Genomic DNA, 22867 nt, shown 5'->3' with positions numbered 1-22867 from the left:
CATTACTGTGTATTTCACAATGCAACACTGTGGAAGAATTCAGGTTATGGGATCTAAGATCTCTCTCCCCCATGGATTTGTATCGTATCCTAACAGGTTCTCTCATGCTTCAGAAGAGGACAGATACGTAGAGTGACTTGCTGCAGAGGAGGTGATCTTCCTAGCACTTTTGTAACTGAAGATTCTAATAGCATGTGCCAGTTTCTCCTCACATAAACAGCTAGAATAACGGATGTCTATTTCTTGGGTAGCAAGCCAACTCATCAGATTAGTAGGAGTCAAAAACCAAAGCGCAATCCACTGTCCTCTCCTTTCTGTGGCAGCAGCGGAGCTTCTAAGAGGGGACAATAAACCAGAGGACTTGTTCCGTAGAGAAAGGGTTTACTAGCTTCGATCCTTGGTGTTCAGTAAAAAGAAACATAGATAGAGTTCAGGTAACACAGACACTTTTAAAAGAGTAACTTGACTCTTCACAATTTAATGTAGTGGCATAGAGTGGGAAAAAACAAAGGAAAATAATTTTGAGTTTTTCAAAAGGAATTATTCAACTTCCAAAAGTACTTTCTGACTGCTCAAAATATATCTCACAAAACACAGCTGCTTTTCAAAATTACTGTCAGGGGCAAGACAGAGATGTTTGTTTTCCTAGATCTAGAGGTAGAAAGTAAAAAGGGAAAGGGTAGGACCTCACTTGGTTTTTCCCTTGGGGGAAAAAAAAAAAGTGTTTGATCATGAAAGAGGGATCTGTTTTCCCTAGACCCTTGATAATTTCTCTCAGCTTTGGCTTGATTTTTATAATGAATAGTTTAAACCCAAATTACAAGTTTAAATTAAGAGCTCTTAATCTAAAATACTCTTATTCCTAGCAAGAAATAATTTCAGGGATTCTTGTGCTGTTGAAATTACTAGCCATATGTTTTATGAAGGTTAATCACAGCCACTATTAAAAGAGAGGTAATAGTATGTTTTTCTCTGCTAAGATCAGCTGGTGAAACAGTAGTTCTCACACGGTTGCAATATTCTTGCTAATTATCTAATCATCGGGACAAAGATGTACAGAACCAGGCAGGTTGAGACGGCTCCTGCTGCCTGATTCCCAATCAAAGTAAGAGCTTTGTAGACAGTATGACCTATTTATCATAAAATATGCTGAGTTATTCAAACTGCTGCCAGTTTTGAGAGCCAGTACTATTATTTCTCTGCTTGAGTAACTGCTGTTAATTGAAATGCAGACAACATCATTCTCAAGGACGGGAAATGATATTGATGAGTTTTTTCCTATAATCCTTTCTTTCATTACCCTCTAGTTGCTTATATCAACACATTTATTACTGTCATTGAATTAATCATCACATTTCATGAACAGTCAAGTATTATTTGCATAGATGAATAAAGCAAGATACTACTAAATCAGATGGTATCATGTGAACACACTTATTCAGTGACATAAACTAACTCCTTTGTTTCTAATTGACCTCACTTTAGGTATGTATAGTTCAAATTGCATCCTAATAGTGAATGGATTTCTGGACATTCTCTCATAGTCTTACTTTAGAGCTTCTTTTTTGTCTCATGGGAACAAAACTTTGTTGGTGAAGTGATTCTCAAACAGTAGTGTACGTACGAATAGCCTGAGAAGTGTGTCAACATGCAGATTCCAAGGCCCCTATGCTGATTCAATAGATCTGTGTTGGGGCCCAGGAGCTGGTTATCTTCTCACACATCCCAGGTATTTCTGATACAGGTAGCTCACAGACAGTATCTTTTTTTTTTTTTTTTTTTTTGCTGCACCATGCAGCTTGCAGGATCTTAGTTCCCCAACCAGAGATTACCTGTGCCCCCTGTAGTGGAAGCATGGAGTCTTAACCACTGGACCGCCAGGGAAGTCCCTCACAGACAATATATTGATTAACCCTGAACTAGTGTCAGTCCTGGGTGAAGGATTATTGGGTTTATTTCTTTACTATTTGATTTCCTGGAACTTATTACCTCATTTTAAGCTTTGGCTTATTTTTTCCCACAAGATAGAAATTAGGTGAAATTCCTGTCTCAGAGGAGTCTTCTGAATTTACTCTTTGTGAAATGTTTAGAGGTCCTGAGTTTGAATAGGTTGTGAAAGTTGTCCTAGTGCTGCAGATTTGCACCGTGGTCAGTATATGTCTTGTGCCTGTGAAAACTTCAGTTTGATTGTCATTTATGGAAGACAGTTTAAGAGGATCCTCCTGTTAAAAGCAGCATGGTATCAGGAAGAATACTGGAATAGGAATTAGAGCATCTGGCTATGTTTCAATTGTGACTTTAGCTATAGCTAGTTTGTTTTTGCATTTAGAAATAGGGGAAATATAAATCTACTTTGACTAAAGGATCCTTGAAAATACCAAAGAAGATAATATACATACAAGTAATTTATAAAGTCAACTTTGCTATATAGTTACAATAATGACACAAGAATACCAAACACAGGAAGAATCACCTTATTTAAGACTTTATTTAGGGAGTCTATACTTTTTAAGGTCTTGCTGAACAGAGAGAAGTCTTATAGGGAACATGTGGGAACTCTTGGTTTGGAAAAAGCTTCTCATAAACAATCAGAAAGTAATTGAATGTGTGGGAGATTGAGAAGGGTATTCCTCGAGTATTTCCAGGAATAGACTCACGTAATGTTTATATACTTAGTGGGAGAGTGTTATTGGGAAGCTGGACTGTGATATGTGATCGTGACCTTCAGCTGGGAAAAACAAGAGGTAAGTTGAAGTCTGTGACATTAAACTTTCCTTTCTCTTTCCTGGGCCTCAGGCACAACGTAACTCCAGCTTCTTCTTTTAATCTACCTGTGCTCTATAGCACAGGTTAGTCTGCATGCCCCCCAAATTCAGATGTTGAAGCCTAACCCAGAGTGTGATGGTATTAGGAGGTGGGGCTACTGGGAGGTGATTAGGTAATGAAGGTGGCGCCCTCATGAATGGGATAAGGGCCCGTAGAAAAGATATCCTAGAGAGCTCCCTTCCCCTACTTCTGTCATGTGAGAACACAGCAATAATGCAGCTGTCTATGAACAAGGAGGTGAGTCCTCACCAGACACTGAATCTATTGGTGACTTGGTTGTGGACTTCTCAGCCTCCAGGACTATTAGAAATAAATTTCTGTTGTTTATAAGCCACCCAGTCTATGGTATTCTTTTTTCTTTTCTTTTCTTTTTTAAGGATTTGACACATTTTATTTGAATTTGTAGCAATATATCAAGTTGTTTTGCTGCATAAATATTTTGACTTCTTTCAATTCGTTTTTCTCTTTTCCAAAAGGTGGTTTTAAAACTTCACATTTCACGTATGGATCTCTCCTTATCATTTTTAGCTGGGGCAGCAGTGGTGAAGGGGGCAGGACCTCTTGCTGGTGCAGCACCGGCCACTGGGGCAGGTCCACCAGTCCCGACATTGCAGATGAGGCTTCCGATGTTGACATTGGCCAGAGCCTTTGCAAACAAGCCTACCCAGAAAGGTTCAGCATTTATACCAGCTGCTTTAATGAGGGCATTGATCTTATCCTCTGTGACCGTCACCTCATCGTCGTGCAGGATGAGGGCCGAGTAGATGCAGGTGAGCTCGGAAACGGAGGCTATGGTGTGGGCAAGGGCTGGGCAAGGGCTGCTGGGCGCGGTGCTAGTTGCCAGATGAAGTGAGGGCCTCACCCCAACGTGGCCTTACCTTCCTCTGAGGAAGCTGAGGAAAGGGTAATCTGTGATATTCTGTTACAGCAGTCAGAACAGACTAAGACAACCTCCTTGATAGTAATGCATGTTCCTTAGGAGAATGGCCTCTGGAACAGCAGGGAATTCATATTTCACTGTGAGCTGCCAGCCATACCATAATTTTGACGTATAGAACCTGTGGCAGAAGTATCAGTAACCATGATCGTCATTGCACACACATGGAAACAGCATCTTTGGATAACTTCAAGTTATTCAAATAAGCCTTGAAAGTAGAGAGAAATTGGTTGTAATAACCAGAAATATAAAACCTACTGAGTATAAAATTTCATTCCTAGAAAGAAGAAAAATAAAAATATGAGGGGTAAATCTTTATCAATTTTGCTTTTGCCTTCAAGGACTAAAACTTGTGGTATTTTCACCATTATGATGATTTTACAGTCATCTAAAACGTTTAAGTCTTTGCTTTTAGTGAAAAATTTGAATTGGGATGTTGATCTACCTTAATTTATTTTTGGTGCAGATTCACATTATATTAAAGGAAATACATGCTAAATTTTAGTTAAATTCAGGTTTAGCAGATATGTACGCCAGATGAGCTTGTACACAGAATTCACTTGGATTTTTCCTTTAAGAAATAAAAATGACAATTTGCTAAAAGACATGCAGAATTATCAAATAAGACAGATGGTCTTTGATGCAGTTTTCTTTGGATGAAACGTAACCACCATGACAGTCAATAGTGTATGCTGAGACAGTTTGGGAAGTGTTGTCCAACCACATGTGAAAATAAACCTGGCATCCCAGACATGGAGATCCATCTTTCAGTGGAGAAATACTCCCCTTCCTATAGAAATGTTGGCTAATTCTTGCCATCTTGTCTTTATTAGACTGAACAGAGCTTGAGGTTTAATTTTCAACCAATCTTTGATTACTCTTCAGTGTTCCTTTTCTGGAATAGGCTTAAAGGTATATTATGGGGTGAAAGTGCTCCATCATTGTAAATCAAACTACTAGCTTCCTAAAACTGCTTGATTTTAATTTTCTGCACTTAATTTTTAAAGAGAAGAGGCATATAATGACAATGCAATCTCAGATGGTGAATATTCTTCCTTATTGTTTTTGCCCACGTGGCATGCAGGATCTTAGTTCTCTGACCAGGGATTGAACCTGTGCCCCATTCCCCCTGCAGTGGAAGCACAGAGTCTTAACTACTGGACCACCAGGGAAGTTCCAGGTGGTGAATATTTTTTAAAAAGTAATTGCCTGGGCACATTCCTGGGTCACTTGCAGATCCAGCCCACCTCCTTCAACTAAGAAAATGGCATTAAAATTACTGCAAGAGACTATTGTTATTTGACATAGTTCAAAATCAGGAATCATTGTGAAAAGTTTGTCTTTAATTTCTCGAATCTTTGAAGCCAAGGACCTTGTCTCCCATTTACCCCATCTTTTCTTTTTTTTTTCTTTTTTTATTATGTACCCAAATATTTATTTATCTTAGTGGATTTTTTGAAAGAATAAAATACATTTCTGGCCTTTAAGAAATGTAGATTTTAGGTGGATATTTAAAGCATATTAATAAAATAACCAAAGGATAATACCAGAATAAAAGTATGTAGATGAACTAATTATCCATATTTTTTAGGAATGATGAACCTTTTTTTTTATTAGAGTATATGTTAGTTGATTTACAATGTTGTGTTACTTTCTGCTGTACAGCAAAGTGAATCCGTTACACATATACATATACCCACTCTTTTTTAGATTCTTTTCCTATATAGGCCATTACAGAATATTGAGCAAAGTTGCCTGTGCTGTACAGTAGGACCTTATTAGTTATCTATTTTATATATAGTAGTGTGTATATGTCAGTACCAATCTCCCAATTTATCCCTCTCCCACTTTGCCCCCTGGTATCACTGCCGTGGCCCGGGGTTCAATCCCTGGTTGGGGAACTGAGATCCCACAAGCTGTGCAGGGCGGCCAAAAAAAAGAAAAAAATTTCTCCCATCTTTTCTAAAGCCTTTCAGGGCACTGTACATATAGGGAAACACTCTGATTATCTGGCAACCAGGCTTTTGGCATTCAGGAGTATCAATCAGAGAAACTGGGACACTAGGAAATTAAACATATAAAATAAAAGATTTATTGTAGGGATTTGATCTCATAATATAATTGTGGGAGCTGTTATTTCTGTGTCTGGCACTGGAGTCTGAAGTTCATATGGCAAGCAGTCGAGAGGGGTGTATGAACGTGAAGTGGGAGAAGCAAGGAAAAGCCAGAGCTTGTGAAGCTAAGCCAGAAAGCACAAGGACGGGAACTCCTGTCAGTGTCTCTTGGCCTCCAAACTTCCAGCTTCTAGGAGGGGACCATTTTGCAAGAGAAACCAAAGCCCTTCTCCTGGGAGCTAAACATGCACTTGGCTCAGAAGTGAGAGAAGCTGAATCAGAAGATCCAGCAGGAGCTGGAAATGTTGAGGTCCCGCCCATGCAGCCTCCTGCCAATGGTGCAAATCAGTAGATAAGCGGTGATGTGTGTGTGATGCAGCACTGCCTTGTTCCCTGCACCAACTGCTTGAGGAATATGTTTGCTCTTTCATTTCCACCTTCCAAATCTTGTGCAAGATGTTCCTTTTGGCCCATGTTAACTATGAACTATGCAGGGAAGGGAGTTCTAAGTACTGAAGTTTCAGCTTTATTAAATTAGCATAATATGAATCCACCATAGTTTAACCTTGGTTAACTTGCCATCCAAATACACCTTTTTAAACCACACTTAACTTCCAAGTAATGACAATAGGAGAAACTTACTTCCACCTAACATAAAACAACTATCCTTTATACAACTGGAAACACACTAATATCCCCCCTATAAAGATATAAAATCCTTTATCTCGCAATGATTTTCATTTCTTTTCTAACTGAATCACATTTCCCCTTTGATACAAAGTAAGTTAAATATTGAGCTATAATGTTAACTAGTATTCATTCCCAAAGGTTCTATGCTCTATGCCGTCCTGCTTGTATTGGACTATTTTATTTATTTATTTATATATTTATCTCCTTGGAGGTAAAAGGAGTCATCTCAGGAAATCTACACCCTAGACATACTATTCTCTCCCCGCACTGCATAGTAGTAACTCAATTTCCCCTTGATTTTAGGATCAGGCATCTGTTATCTGTTACCTGTTGATTCTTTGATTTAAGAAGTATAAAAGAGGTGTGGTGACAGTCTCATTTCCAGTTTAATGGAACTACTGCTGTGTCCCACTGGCAGAAGACTTGCCCCCCTTGGTAACTTCCCCTAGACCAACAGAGCTCAGAGTACAAGAACAGGAAGCAAACATTTTATTAGTGATCACTAGTAGTAATCATTAGAGCAGCCACTTCCTTGTATACTGCTTGAGTCCCAGAGCCCTAAATCCTGCCTAGAGGAGAAACAGTATCATATACTTGTCTCTGAATGAGGGTATGTACCCCATTCCAGAGGTCACAGCAATTCTGCAAGGTGTGGCCGCCTAGCTGGTACCATAATTAAGTCTTCAAAAGTCTATTCCACTATTTGTTCAGCCTTCCATTTCACGATGGCAGGGAAGATGGAAAAACCAGTGAATTCAATGGTCATAAACCCATCAACAGATTTCATAGGCTGTAAAATGAGTTTCTTGGTTAGAACAATGCTGAGAATAAGATATTTTGTATGTTAGAAGATGATAGTTTTGGCATAAGAATTGTGGGGAAGGAAACAAATTTATATACAGTACAAGTGTTTACCCCAGTGAGAACAAAGCACTATACCTTCCATGACAGAGGTGGTTTTATGCAGTTAATCTATCACTAGGGAGTTTCCTGGCCGTCCAGTGCTTAGGACTCTGTGATTCCACTGCTGGGGCCCGGTTTTATGCCTGGTCGGGGAACTAAGATCCTGCAAGCCTGGCTGATTCTGTTCCCTCCCCTCCCACCCCCAAATGAATGGTGGCATATTGGAGACTCCATGTTGGTCTGTGCTGCTGTCAGATTGGGCATTTAGTGGCTGTAATCAGATCACCATAAGTGAGGGAAATCCATGCTGCTGTGGCTATGTATAACTTCCATCCTTGCTTCCATTAGTACTTTTTCAGGAGCCTATTGGTCAAGTGTAGGGATGATTGAGGAAAGAGGATGGCTATTGTACATATGGTGGGTCATCTTATACACCACTTATTAATATCCTCCTCCACTAAGGTTTCTCTTTGGTGACCATGTAGATACATATCTTCACATCTTGTACACATTCATAGAGGTCTCCGTCTTACCAAATTTTCAGTTATGTTCTTTCCAACTGCCTGACAATTCAGCCAAATCCTTAGCTGCTGCTGATGAGGTGGTATGAATGCACATTTCTGGCAGTCTTCCTTTCCAGGTAGAATGAACAGCCAGCTGTATTACTCAGTTCTGCACACTGAGAGGATTTTCTTCACCACTGTCTTACAAGGTACCTCAGATTGGAGCTGCTGTAGTTGTCTGCTTGTCAGGTATAGCCAGCTTATCACACAGAACCACCTTCAACCCAAGACCCAACTCTTACTTCCCCAATTAACTAATCATAGGAAACTCCCCTTAAGGTGGAGAACGAGAAGGCTTTGTGACAGAAACATTGGTCATGAGCAACTGTGTCACTTACTCATGTGCCTTCTTTGCATTTTCAGGACCTGATCAAGTTGGATCTTGTATACCACTTTCATATAATGATGGAGTACTGCTGTATGTGCCTATCTTTAGGGCTTAGTAGGACATAAAAGCCAAGATAAACACTCACGTCGCTTAGTAATCTGGTGGCCCATGTTCAAGGGTTCAGCCTCTATTAAGGTTCAGTGGCAAGTGAGAATCTGATTTTCAAAAGGACAGTGGTAGTAACTTTCCACTGAAGAAGGCATAGCTATTTTTTCTTTCTTTCTTTCTTTTTCTTTCTTTCTTTTTTTTTACAAAATCTGAATACTTTGTGCTGTAATTCACCTGTACGGGACTGTCAAAGGCCACATACTACATCCCGTCCTACCACTTTCAGATCTCTAGGGCCATACAGTCCAAACGGCATTGCGGCTTACATGGTAGCCTGGGACTGCTGCAAAGCCTTCTTCTGTTCTGGGCCCCCCTAAAACTGGCAGCTTTTTGGGTTGCTCTGTAAATGGGTTGGAGTGGCACCTTCAAATGCCAAGTATGTTGCCTTCAAAATCCAGAGATGTCTAGTGGCATTATGTCTCTTTCTTAATGGTAGGGAGAGCCAGACACAGCAAATTGCAATTCATTTTGGAAGACTAACTTCCAGAAATTTCACTGAATTTCTGTAGGATTTATTTCTCACCAGCTGGCACACAGTTGTCACACTCATGTGTCTGGGGTTATCACTATTTCCTGCTCAGTTAATCCAATCGGTATGATACCATGAGTGTAATGGACAGAGGGAAATGGGTGGTGATCAAGGTCCCTGACATATGGCTGAGAAGCTGATACAGCCCTGAGTTAGGACAGTGAAGGTACATAGTTCATCCTGCCACTACCTCCAAGCTCCCAGCTTCCATGAGTGGGGCATCCTGCAGGAGAAACTAGTTCCCTTCACTGCACCTGGCCTAGGATTCAGAGGAGCTTTAGCAGAAGCTGCAGATGCTGTCAGCCCAGTTGCTGCTTTCTGCCAACGCACAAACCAGCAGATAAGACAGCAGTGCCGGAGGCCCTGCACTGACCTCCTGAATGTAAAGGACTATGGTCCATCTTTCACTTCTGGCTTCCTGTGCAAATGCTTCCTGTGGACTATGCTAAGAATCTGCAGGAAAGAAAATTATGGGAAATGTAGTTCAAGTTTAGCCAAGTGGATGCAACTCAAACTCATCACATCAGAATAGCTTTGATCTCAAATCAAGATACAAGAAAAACCTTTGAGAGCAGGAAACTTCCCTTAAATCCCGAAAACAATGAAAGTGTCTGCAAAGAATGAAAGCTCAAACAAGGATTTCTTCTCATCTACTTCATCAATAAAAAAGAAAGATTTGCTATGGCAAGCTGGTGAAGTTCACAAACGTAAAATATTACATTTGTGGGGTGAAAGCCAAGAAGAGCAGGAGAAACAATTGAAGACAGAAGAACAAAGGGAAAAGGCAAAGCAGAGAAAGTAGGTGATGGTGATGAGAAGGAGGGGGTAGGGCTGAGCAGAGGGCAAGTGGAGGGACGGTAAACAACAAGCAACACCTGTCAACAGAGAAAAGCAGCAGCGACCAAAAATTGGAAAGAAGACCATTTTCTCTCTCTGGGTGGGAAAATGTCTATCCGGGCCTCATTTGGTTCCTCCTGAAGGAACAGGCATGTGGAAGATCCATTCTTACAATTATAACCGACAGAGCTCAGGTGGCAAATGGCTCCCAAGGAAGACTATCCAGGATCTTTGGAAAACACAGGGCATCAGTTAAAATGGCTAATCTAAACTTCCTGTAAAATTTACATGTATAAAACAATTCCTTCCTCAATAATTTCAGTTTAAATGTATTTATTAAATTTTGTCTAATTTCAATCTTTTTTCACATTTGCTATTTATAATAATAGCTACCATTAGTTTTTCATTATTGGCAAAAATTAGGACATAATTATATATGTATAATTATAAATGATATATATATATTTAACATCTTTATTGGAGTATAATTGCTTTACAATGGTGTGTTAGCTTCTGCTTTATAACAAAGTGAATCAGTTATACATATACATATGTCCCCATATCTCTTCCCACTTGCATCTCCCTCCCTCCCACCCTCCCTATCCCACCCCTCTAGGTGGTCATAAAGCACCGAGCTGATCTCCCTGTGCTATGTGGCTGCTTCCCACTAGCTATCTACCTTACGTTTGGTAGTGTATATATGTCCATGCCATGCTCTCACTTAGTCCCAGCTTAACCTTCCCCCTCGCCATATCCTCAAGTCCATTCTCTAGTAGGTCTGCGTCTTTATTGCCGTCTTGCCCTTAGGTTCTTCATGACCATTTTTTGTTGTTTGATTTTTAGATCCCATATATATGTGTTAGCATACGGTATTTGTTTTTCTCTTTCTGATTTACTTCACTCGGTATGACAGAATCTAGGTCCATCCACCTCACTACAAATGACTCAATTTCATTTCTTCTTATGGCTGAGAACTATTCCATTGTATATATGTGCCACATCTTCTTTATCCATTCATCTGTTGACTTAGGTTGTTTCCATCTCCGGGCTATTGTAAATAGAGCTGCAATGAACATTTTGGTACATGACTCTTTTTGAATTATGGTTTTCTCAGGGTATATGCCCAGTAGTGGGGTTGCTGGGTCGTATCGTAGTTCTATTTTTAGTTTTTTAATGAACCTCCATACTGTTCTCCATAGTGGCTGTATCAATTTACATTCCCACCAAAAGAGCAAGAGGGTTGCCTTTTCTCCACACCCTCTCCAGCATTTATTGTTTGTAGATTTTTTGATAATGGCCATTCAGACCGGTGTGAGACGATATCTCATTGTAGTTTTGATTTGCATTTCTCTAATGATAAATGATGTTGAGCATTCTTTCATGTGTTTGTTGGCAATCTGTATATCTTCATTGGAGAAATGTCTATTTAGGTCTTCTGCCCATTTATGGATTGGGTTGTTTGTTTTTTTGATATTGACCTGCATGAGCTGCTTATAAATTTTTGAAGAATAATCCTTGGTCAGTTCCTTCATTTACAAATAATTTCTCCCATTCTGAGGGTTGTCTTTTCATCTTCTTTATGGTTTCCTTTGCTGTGCAAAAGCTTTGAATTTTCATTAGGTCCCATTTGTTTATTTATTTATTTATTTATTTATTATTTTTTGCGGTACACGGGCCTCTCACTGTTGTGGCCTCTCCCATTGCGGAGCACAGGCTCCAGACGCGCAGGCTCAGCGACCACGTCTCACGGGCCTAGCCGCTTCATGGTATGTGGGATCTTCCCGGACCAGGGCACAAACCCGTGTCCCCTGCATCGGCAGGTGGACTCTCGACCACTGTGCCACCAGGGAAGCCCTGTTTATTTTTGTTTTTATTTCCATTTCTCTACGAGGTGGGTCAAAAAGACTTTTGCTGTGATTTATGTCATAGAGTGTTCTGCCTATGTTTTCCTCTAAGAGTTTGATAGTGTCTGATCTTACATTTAGGTCTTTAATCCATTTTGAGTTTATTTTTCTGTATGGTGTTAGGGAATGTTCTAATTTCAATCTTTTACATGTAGCTGTCCAGTTTTCCCAGCACCACTTATTGAAGAGGCTGTCTTTTCTCCACTGTATATTCTTGCCTCCTTTATCAAAGATAAGATGTCCATATGTACGTGGGTTAATCTCTGGGATTTATATCCTGTTCCATTGATCTACATTTCTGTTTTTGTGCCAGTACCACACTGTCTTGATTACTGTAGCTTTGTAGTGTAGTCTGAGGTCAGGGAGCCTGATTCCTCCAGCTCCATTTTTCTTTCTCAAGATTGCTTGTGCTATTTGGGGTCTTTTGTGTTTCCATACAGATTGTGAAATTTTTTGTTCTAATTCTGTGAAAAATGCCAGTGGTAGTTTGATAGGGATTGCATTGAATCTGTAGATTGCTTTGGGTAGTATAGTCATTTTCACAGTGTTGATTCTTCCAATCCAAGAACATGGCATATCTCTCCATCTGTTTATATCATCTTTAATTTCTTTCATCAGTATCTTATAATTTTCTGCATACAGGTCTTTTGTCTCCTTAGGTAGGTTTATTCCTAGATATTTTATTCTTTTTTTTTTTTGCAATGGTAAATGGGAGTGTTTTCTTAATTTCACTTTCAGATTTTTCATCATTAGTGTATAGGAATGCAAGAGATTTCTGTGCATTAATTTTGTACCCTGCTACTTTACCACATTCATTGATTAGCTCTAGTAGTTTTCTGGTAGTATCTTTAGGATACTCTATGTATAGTATCATGTCATCTGCAAACAGTGACAGCTTTACTTCTTCTTTTCCAATTTGGATTCCTTTTATTTCTTTTTCTTCTCTGATTTCTGTGGCTAAAACTTCCAAAACTATGTTGAATAAGAGTGGTGACAGTGGGCAACCTTGTCTTGTTCCTGATCTTAGTGGAAATGGTTTCAGTTTTTCACCATTGAGGATGATGTTGGCTGTGATTTTGTCATATATGGCCTTTATTATGTTTGAGGTAAGTTCCCTCTATGCCTACTTTCTGGAGGGTTTTTTCATAAATGTGTGTTGAATTTTGTTGGAAGCTTTTTCTGCATCTACTGAGATGATCATATGGTTTTTCTTCTTCAATTTGTTTATATGGTGTATCACGTTGATTGATTTGCGTATATTGAAGAATCCTTGTATCCCTGGGATAAACCCCACTTGATCATGGTGTATGATCCTTTTAATGTGCTGTTGGATTCTGTTTGCATATGTTTTGTTGAGGATTTTTGCATCTATGCTCATCTGTGATATTGGCCTGTAGTTTTCTTTCTTTGTGACATTTTTATCTGCTTTTGGTATCAGGGTGATGGTGGCATCGTAGAATGAGTTTGGGAGTGTTCCTCCCTCTGCTATATTTTGGAAGAGTTTGAGAAGGATAGGTGTTAGCTCTTCTCTAAATGTTTGATAGGATTCACCTGTGAAGCCATCTGGTCTTGGGCTTTTGTTTGTTGGAAGATTTTTAGTCACCGTCTCAGTTTCTCTGCTTGTGATTGGTCTGTTCATATTTTCTATTTCTTCTTGGTTCAGGCATGGAAGTTTGCATTTCTAAGAATTTGTCCATTTCTCCCAGGTTGTCCATTTTCTTGGCATATAGTTGCTTGTAGTAATCTCTCATGATCCTTTGTATTTCTGCAGTGTCAGTTGTTACTTCTCCTTTTCAATTTCTAATTCTATTGATCTGCGTCTTCTCCCTTCTTCTCTTGATGAGTCTGGCTAATGGTTTATCAACTTTATCTTCTCAAAGAACAAGCTTTTAGTTTTATTGATCTTTGCTATTGTTTCCTTCATTTCTTTTTCATTTATTTCTAATCTGATCTTTATGATTTCTTTCCTTCTGCTAACTTTGGGTTTTTTTGTTCTGCTTTCTCTAATTGCTTTAGGTGTAAGGTTAGGTTGTTTATTTGAGATAAACAATGATTCGTTGTCTATTCAGGTATTCCACAGATGCAGGGTACATCAAGTTGATTGTGGAGATTTAATCTGCTGCTCCTGAGGCTGCTGGGAGAGATTTCCCTTTCTCCTCTTTGTTCACACAGCTCCTGGGGTTCAGCTTTGGAATTGGCCCCGCCTCTGTGTGTAAGTTGCCTGAGGGCGTCTGTTCTTCGCTCAGACAGGAAGGGGTTAAAGGAGCAGCTGATTCGGGGGCTCTGGCTCACTCAGGCCGCGGGGTAAGGAGCCGTATGGATGCGGGGCGAGCCTGCAGCAGTAGAGGCCAGCGTGACGTTGCACCAGCCCGAGGCGTGCCATGTGTTCTCCCTGGGAAGTTGTCCCTGGATCATGGGACCCTGACAGTGGCGGGCTGCACAGGCTCCTGGGAAGGGAGGTGGGGATAGTGACCTGTGCTTGCACACAGGCTTCTTGATGGCTCCAGCAGCAGCCTTAGCATCTCATGCCTATCTCTGGGGTCCGCGCTGTTAGCCGCGGTTCGCGCCCGTCTCTGGAGCTCCTTTAAGCAGCGCTCTTAATCCCCTCTCCTCGCACACCAGGAAGCAAAGAGGCAAGAAAAAGTCTATTCCCTCTTCGGCAGGTCCAGACTTTTCCCCAGACTCCCTCCCGGCTAGCCGTGGCGCACTAGCTTCCTACAGGCTGTGTTCACGCAACCGACCCCGGTCCTCTCCCTGGGATCCAATCTCCGAAGCCCGAGCCTCAGTTCCCAGCCCCTGCCCGCCCCGGCGGGTGAGCACACAAGCCTCTCGGGCTGGTGAGTGCCGGTCGGCCCTGATCCTCTGTGCGGGAATCTCCCCGCTTTGCCCTCCGCACCCCCGTTGCTGCGCTCTCCTCCGCGGCCCCGAAGCTCCCCCTCCGCCACCTGCAGGCTCCGCCTGCGAAAGGGCTTCTAGTGTGTGGAAACCTTTCCTCCTTCACAGCTCCCTCCCACTGGTTCAGGTCGCATCCCTATTCTTTTATCTCTGTTTTTTCTTTTGCACTACCCAGGTGTGTTGGGATTTTCTTGCCTTTTGGGAGGTCTGAGGTCTTCTGCCAGCGTTCAGTAGGTGTTCTGTAGTTGTTCCACATGTAGATGTATTTCTGATGTGTGTGTGGGGAGGAAGGTGATCTCCACATCTTACTCTTCCGCCATCTTGAAGCTCCCCCCCATAAATGATATTTAAAGTGCTGGATAGAATAGCTTTTACTCAATATTTTGGTCCCTTTTAAGCCAGACTGTTTCAGAAACTTAAGTATATTTGCACATCACGCAACAAACTTAGTGTATATCCTTCAAAGAGTCCAAGGAAGTCACAAAACTTAAGGAAAAAAAAATTACATGATATATGGGTAATAGTTCTTACTAACTTTGCTTTATTAGGTATAGGATAATTTGAAGATGCTTATAAAGTGTGATTCATTCAAAGAAAAATCCTGCAGAAACCATCAGTAATGTCATAAATCCCTTTATAGAGACTTATCACTATATTTTTCTTAGAACCTTGTTTCTAAGAGAAAAGAATGATTCTTAACTGAAGAAGCATGGTTAACCTATAACAGAGTTCTGATCTCAGGCACCTAGGAGGTGTAGGACTTTTGGCAAATTTCTTAACTTCTCTTAACCTTATTTTCTTTATCTGCTAAATAAAGGATCCTAATACTTATAGAGTTGTTATGAGGATTAAATTAAGTATATATCTGGCCCATAGATTTACAAAAAATGTTAGATGCCATTATTATTTGCAACAGATAATTGAGAAAATTTATAAATCATAGTGAATTAATGTTGATAATAATTTTTATTCCAGTGTATAATACTCAAATTAGTGGAGATATTTGAAGTTATTTTTTCTCTTAGGCTATCTAATGATTTTAAAACATTATTTTAATTTGAGCCCTGTTGTTTAGTTTTACATGGATTAGAATTTTATTTCCTCCATTTTGTTAATAAACAGATATGTGATTTGCCATTACTTTAAGGCAGAAGAGAGTGTAAACATAATTTAAAGGGGAAAAAATGTCCTAATTATTTTAAGTGAGTTATTTGATAGCTTGTAGAAATTGCTGTTCTTCTTAGCTAAACTTATAAGGAAACTCAAACAATACTGTTTGGAACTAGAAGAAGATTTAGGGGAGAATGAAAAAAGGTTGAGGGTGGAGAGGGAGCTAGATATGAGCAGTTATATTTATTTTTTATGTCATTGATGAATAATCTTATTAATGCTGTTTTTGTTATTAGTCCTTCATAGAGCTCTGTACTCATATAAATTATTCTGAAATTTATTAATCACTACAGAGACTCAGTTATGTGTAGTCTAATGAAAATTCATACTGTTTTCAAAAGGCAATAATTATTCAACATTTAAAAATATTTTTTAAAAATCTTATCTCTGTCATATTCCCTTAACTCAAGTTTATTTCTAATTTCTGAGTAGGTACCTATCAGAGGTGGTTCAAGGGTGTATTTCTAGCATGAACAAGTTCACAAAAATGACTGATTGTGTTCTGCAGAATGCTTATGCTTTTTGACCCTGAACCAGGCCTACATGTCTAATTCTGATTAAGCACAGTTTATCATGACCTTGTTTATAACACCATGAATAGTTTCATAAAAATGATACTTTCTTTGCCCTTGTTTCTACATTAATGTTGTTACTGTCACAGATCTGTGGATTTATGAAAAAGTTATCTATCTGATGTGTTCTTGGGGCCCCTGCCAGAATCACTCACATTTATACTTATTTCAAGAATATCTTGGAGAGTTTGCACAACTTAATCCGAGAGCTGGACTTGTCACTGATCCCTCCCTGCATTTCTTCTGGTTGTACAAGTGAGAGAAAGAAGAAAACTTTTGATAAATTCTTGTTACCCATGACAGTAGAGATTTTTCTGTATTTATTTAATTTTTTGCTCATTTCTTTTTGATTTAATAACTTTATGTTGAAAGAATTAAATATCCATGAAAAATCAGTATCAAGGGAATGATGCAATGCATTTCAATGAGATAATATTTTTGGAATAGATTATGAATGAGGGTGTGGCCCTTGAACAAGCCCAGAGTGCCTCTAGGTCAAAAACAAACAAACAAAAATACCAGAAAACCCCAAAAAACCCTGATTAACTCAAGGCTTAGATACATAAGTCCACAAACGTCCAGTTTTCAGTTGGACTGCTTTACATGCACAACAAACGTGCAGTCATTTGGTAAAATGGGGTATTGTCTTATTCTGGATAGCTGTTTTTCTTACATATCTCCGAGTTCACCATTAGAAAGTTTTTGTTTCAAAAGGTCATAATTCTAAAATATATTTTAATTGCATCTGCTTTGTTAAACAGTATATTGAAGGTAATTAATTTTTTTATTGAAGATATGGGACAATTATTCTCTGTGTAGGAGAAAAATTATCTTAATAATTTTCTAATGTAGGAGAACCCCACCTGATTGCTAATAAGTGTGGTTAAATAAAAATCAATTGGAAAAAGAAAGACTCAACTTATTGCAAGGCCGATGGAATGATAGTGGTGGGCCTGTGCAGCTGACTGGCTGGGATTTCTGGGAAACTGGGAGGAGATTCCCAATTGCATTTTACATGGGATTTTACATGGCTGTTGGGGAGTGTCATCATGCAGTTTTATTCTATCTACTTGATTTTTGTTGTTGTGTTTTTCATTTATCTTTTAAAAAAAAGGAACATGGAAGATATTTAAATCTGTGGTCTCCAAAGCAGTGAAAAACAGAATTCTATATGCAAATCTCATATAAACATTATCTTATATGACCCTCAGGACTACATAAGCTGCAGCTGATCATCACATTTTTGAAGTTGGAAGCAGGCCTGGAGAACTAATTATTTTGCCAAGGTCCTATAGCTAAATCCAGTTCTATGAAGTCAGTATTATGTCCACTGTACCACATCACTGCAAAGGCAAAGCAGCTTTCTCCTAAGCTTTTTGCTATGTTTGCATAAAATAAACCTTAACGATCTTTATCTTTTTGTTTTCTGTTATGACAGCATCATCAGTTACTAAGTTTTTCACATAACCTTTTAAAATACTTTTGGCGCGTATTTGTGAGTGTGCATTGTTCTTTGTTTTTGTTGCTCTAGGATGGAGAATGTTGCACTTGCAGTGCCACATTCTGCTCTTCTACTTATACATCTCCCTAGTATTTATGTGTGTGCCTTTATTTATAAATACGTAGATTATCTTTAAAAGAGTATACACAAAAAACTGGTTTAAATGATTGTATTTTGGGAGGGGAGCTGAGTGGCAGTGTGAGAAAGAGAACTTTGTTTTTTGTATAATTTTGTTCCTTTTGAATATTGTACTGTGTATATATTCTACCAGTTGAAAATTTAAAAATATCTCTTTATTGTGGACATTTGGGGTATGGCTGCTAAAGACCATGAGACACTGCTTGCATTTTTGGAAATCCAAAACAAACGTGAAATATTTTAAATCGTGGCTATATTATTTTTTTCATGGATTCACTGATTTCAGAATGTGCCAAATAATCTAAATGTTCTTGGTATTTGAAGCTTAAATAACAAAAGAAGACACATGCAACATAACTGCAGCACAAAATTTTTGAATAAGAAGGTATATTATAGATCATTTAGTCCAATGTCTTTATTTATGAAGAAACTTCTAGTTGTTAGCGGCAAAGCAGGGGAAAACAAACAAACAAACACGTCTTTGGACTGTAAATTCAACATGGTCTCTAATTTGCCTTATGGTAAAGATTGCCATGGTTAATTGATAGGAAAAAAGTTACCTAAAAAAATGATTATTAATAATATACTCTGAAGATCAGATATCTTCTCTTGGCCACATCCTTATGAAAGACATTTAAGTGAAGGAGTATTTGTATCGAAAAAATAATTTGCTTTTTTTTTCCTGAAGTTTCTGACTCTGGGAGTGCTGTGTGTAACTGTCATAACATTTTGGGAGAACATATTATTTAGTAGCAACAGTTATTTCTTATGTGATTATTATTACCATCCAGTTAAATGTGTGTACGTGTGTGTATTTTAAAAGTTTATTGTTTCATATATTGCAGCCACAGGAAGTAGTGCCATCATCATAATCAACTGACAATCAACTGACAATTCATGCTAGCCCAATGTATGATCTAGCAATGCCAGTTGAATCTTCATTATCTTTTAAAGGTGTTTAGAGTCAAAGAATCAGCAAGTGGAAATGACTCACTCAGGTAATAATCCAATCTATCCATTTTACCAAGTTTAGGTATTTTCTGGTCATTAAAAAAAAGAAAAATCCGTGGTAAACTTCTTTGGCATGAAATTTAAAGGCATCAAATGTAGGGAGTAAAATATATGCAACCTTGTTTCTACAGGTTGAAAATATTTCCCTTTTTGATAGGTTTTCTGGCCATTTTCCTCTGTGGTCATCTTTAATGAATGAGTGCTACTATTGTAATAGGAATAACACCATAAGCAAGAAAGTCACTGATAGGTTCCGATGAATAGGCTGATTCACTGACATGGAAAAGAAAAATGGATGTGTACTATGATTATCACATTTGTAGACTCATGCAGATGAGCAGTGGCAGCTTTTGTCCCCCAGCAGTTCCCTGCTTTTTAAATCACATATCACTTTTCTATGTTGAAGAAAATTCATCTTTGCCCAGTGTTTTCTGTTACTATGTTATGTCACATCCTGAGTTGACTCATGCCCTGGCTGAACTTTCAATCTGGTTCCTTTTTCTCCTTTCTTACTAGGGTACACTCTGACAGTTTTAACAAGGATATCTTTAAAACAATCCTCAACTTTTCTAAAACCATTTTCTATGCAACTCAAGTTGATTGACTTTAGAAATCTAGAGAAAAAGAGATTTCAGGAGAAATGAACAACTTTGTATTTTGCCCACCATTTCTAAAGAGTAGGTTTTGATTCAGCCCAGCTCACATCTGATTCTTTGACTTTTTTCTTAGGATAGCTCAGATTATAGCATATTTAGCAGACTGTTATATTACTTTATCTACTAAAATAACCTTGTGAAAATTCCCTTTGTAAGAATAAGATAATAGGGCCCTAAATTCTAACAGAATTTAGATTCATAAAGTTAAATCATTTTAGCACCCAGAGTTTTAACATTGTGGCACTTTCAACTGACTTTGCCAATTCAAAAAAAAAGTGAATTTTGAGAAAATAGCTATTTGACACATCTGTAGTTTATTAAATAATGATTATTAATGTATGAAAGGGGGGAAAAAGCACATAGGCAAAATTTGTGGTTAAGTCATGAGGGCGCTGGTTATTTTTATTAGCCTACGTTTTCATACTTGTGACTGTCCTCATTAGTAGAATATTTTCATTAACCTGGTACGTTATTACGCTATCCTCCAGTGGTATCTCGGGTGGGCGTTCAGCAGATGATGAAACTTCTCAGTTAAGGAACTGCAATGCTCCTGAGGTATATAACAACCTCGTTTTAGAAAGTTCTTTTCCTAAGAAGTTTTTTAAAAGGATTCGAGATTTTGTCACCTGGATCATGGCATACCACTTAATCGTTTAAGCCATAATGTTTGAAGAATTAACTAAGCTATGAATCTTTTGGGTTATGGATTAAAGCTTAATTGAAAATATTTTCCTCTATAATTTAAACTTGTTTTTGTTGGTACTTATGATAATTTTAGCAACTAAAGAATCTTAATTGGTGTTTGGGCATGAATTTTTCTAACACACTAAAACTCAGTAATGGATTAATTGTACTATCCATTTCAGAATGAATTTATACCATCAAATCTAAATTATCTGATAATTAGGATATGCATATTTAGACTTTAATTGACTAGAAGATTGGCTGAATTCACCTCTTTATTTTTACAGTGTAAAACAGTACTAGAGTTTTCATTAAAAGAAGAAACTATATACATATATATATATATATATATATATACATATATATGTATGCATAGATATTTTTCTATTTTTGTCCTTAGCCATGATTTCATAAGTACATACCGTATTCCAGGCATTTTATTTGGTGTTGGTAGTATAAATATAAATAAGAGCTAGGTCTGCCCTCAGGGAACCCTCACAATCTGGAGGAGGGGAAAACAAAGATACAACTTCATGGTAACAGCCTTTGTTAAATTCTACAGGAGAGGTGAGAATAAGGTGTTATAGGAACACAGATGGGAAGTGAGGAGGATGGTAGCAGGGATTTACAAAGAGAATAAAACTGCTCTGAGATTCTAAGGGCTGAACAAAAATATCGAAAAGAGCATTTCAGGCTGGAAGGGACACTGTGGTGGAGGGTGGGGACGTCTGAAGGGAGTTTCAATAGTCCACGATGGTGAAGGCATAGGGAAAATAGGGTGATTCGGCCAAAGATTCATGAAAAATGGATTGGGGCACATTATAAATAATACAGAGTCATGCTAAAGAATCCAGACTTCATTAGGTAGAAAATTGGACCCAAAAGTCCTTGAAAAGGTTTGCTTCTTTATTTTGGAATAGCAATTTGAAAATTGCTTCTAGTCTAAAGGAACACTAATCCCACAAATTAGGACTTGTGATAAAACAAATAAGGGGTATGCAACAGTCTCCATTTCCTTCTTGGAGATTCACTGTGTTCATCAACAGACTGAGGCTTGGAAAAATTCTGCAGGAAATAAACCTGTTAATATATTTAGCCTACTGTTTCCTAAATGCATATGTGATCATGGAACTCTCTTTTCTGCCCTTTTCCCATTTGTCTTCTGTAACATACTTTAGGAAATTCTGTTTTATGAAGGAAAACTCTTATAGTTATGGAGAATATGGATAAAATGGGAAGATATTTGAGGCTGAAGGTCAATATGGAGAGATATAGATGAGATACAATTGCAAATAACAGCTAACAATAATAACAAATAACAGCTATTTTGAAATAAATGTCATTTTGAAATTGTGGCATTTCTGATGCCCTTGTTTCAAACTTTTATGCAGACAAATTTCAGTTTCCGTCTAAACTGAACCAGCAAATTCAACTTCTGTGAAACTTTTTCTTAGAATACCCATTATAAGACCATCATGAGAGATTCTTTAAATAATATATACTGATTTTCTTTACTAATGTGCACTTTAAAAGAAATATGCAATCTCTTTTTTAAAAAATCCAGGCAAAATACAACTATATTAGTTATAGTTACTACTGTCAGTTTTTAAACAGTCATAGCTGTGAATAACATCAGTGAATGAAATCCATTTGCTGTTTGTGGCTGGAAAATCTATGGTTTTTGAAAGCTGGAATTACTTGGGAGTGACCATTCAAATGTGTCATGAAGGAGATAATCACTTCACTGTTTCCCCTTAAAATCTGGCCCACACAAAATGTCAAAACACTTAAAATATGTTCAAATGAAGTCTGATTTTGTAACAGTTTCTAAAATTGGAAAAGTAACAGCATATTGTAAAATTTACACAAAATTCTTCTCAATTAGATGAAACATTTGTAGTAGATACTAAAAATTCCATCACTCTCACGAATTTTGGAGTAACATATTGTGGGTACTCACAGAGTCCTCTTTTCCTTTAGCTTAGAGAAAAAACATTTTCCCTTGTCTCTCAAAACTGTCAATTTGCAGGTGACTGCAACATTAGGTCCAAATTCTTCTCCAAAACACAAAAAATATTTTCATGTGGAACACTAACACTAAAAATAGAAATGGTTGTTTTGGGCTTATAACCACTGAAAATTATAACATTTAAAGAGAGAAGAGTGAGTTAAATTGCTATGTTAACTAAAATCCTACCTTGCCTCTATAAATCTGTTATATTTAACCTATAAGGATCTGTTTTTATCTTTCTTCAGAAGAATTAAAAAGAAAGTGCTATTTTTTCTAATTCTTTGCATCATTTGGCATTAAATATTCCCTTCTTACATTATTCAAGAAAGATATTTCCTGTGACAATTACGATGCATCATCTGTTGCAGTTCTCAGCTTTCTCAAGACGGAGTCTTTTTCGTTATTCACATGTTCTTGAGTTTTTGATGTA

The 22867-nt window shown here is 38.1% G+C and overlaps 1 pseudogene; it reads left to right on the top strand.

The window, feature by feature from the left end:
- The first annotated feature begins 5932 nt into the window (after nucleotides 1-5932).
- LOC103087006 (TNF receptor-associated factor 1 pseudogene) overlaps nucleotides 5933-22867 on the top strand; it is an 84236-nt pseudogene continuing 67301 nt past the window's right edge.

The sequence above is a fragment of the Lipotes vexillifer genome, unplaced genomic scaffold (genome assembly GCF_000442215.2).
Source record: "Lipotes vexillifer unplaced genomic scaffold, Lipotes_vexillifer_v1.1 scaffold58, whole genome shotgun sequence".
NCBI lineage: Eukaryota > Metazoa > Chordata > Mammalia > Artiodactyla > Lipotidae > Lipotes > Lipotes vexillifer.
Note: the sequence above shows the minus strand (reverse complement) of the source record. Positions and strands in the feature narration are given on the sequence as shown.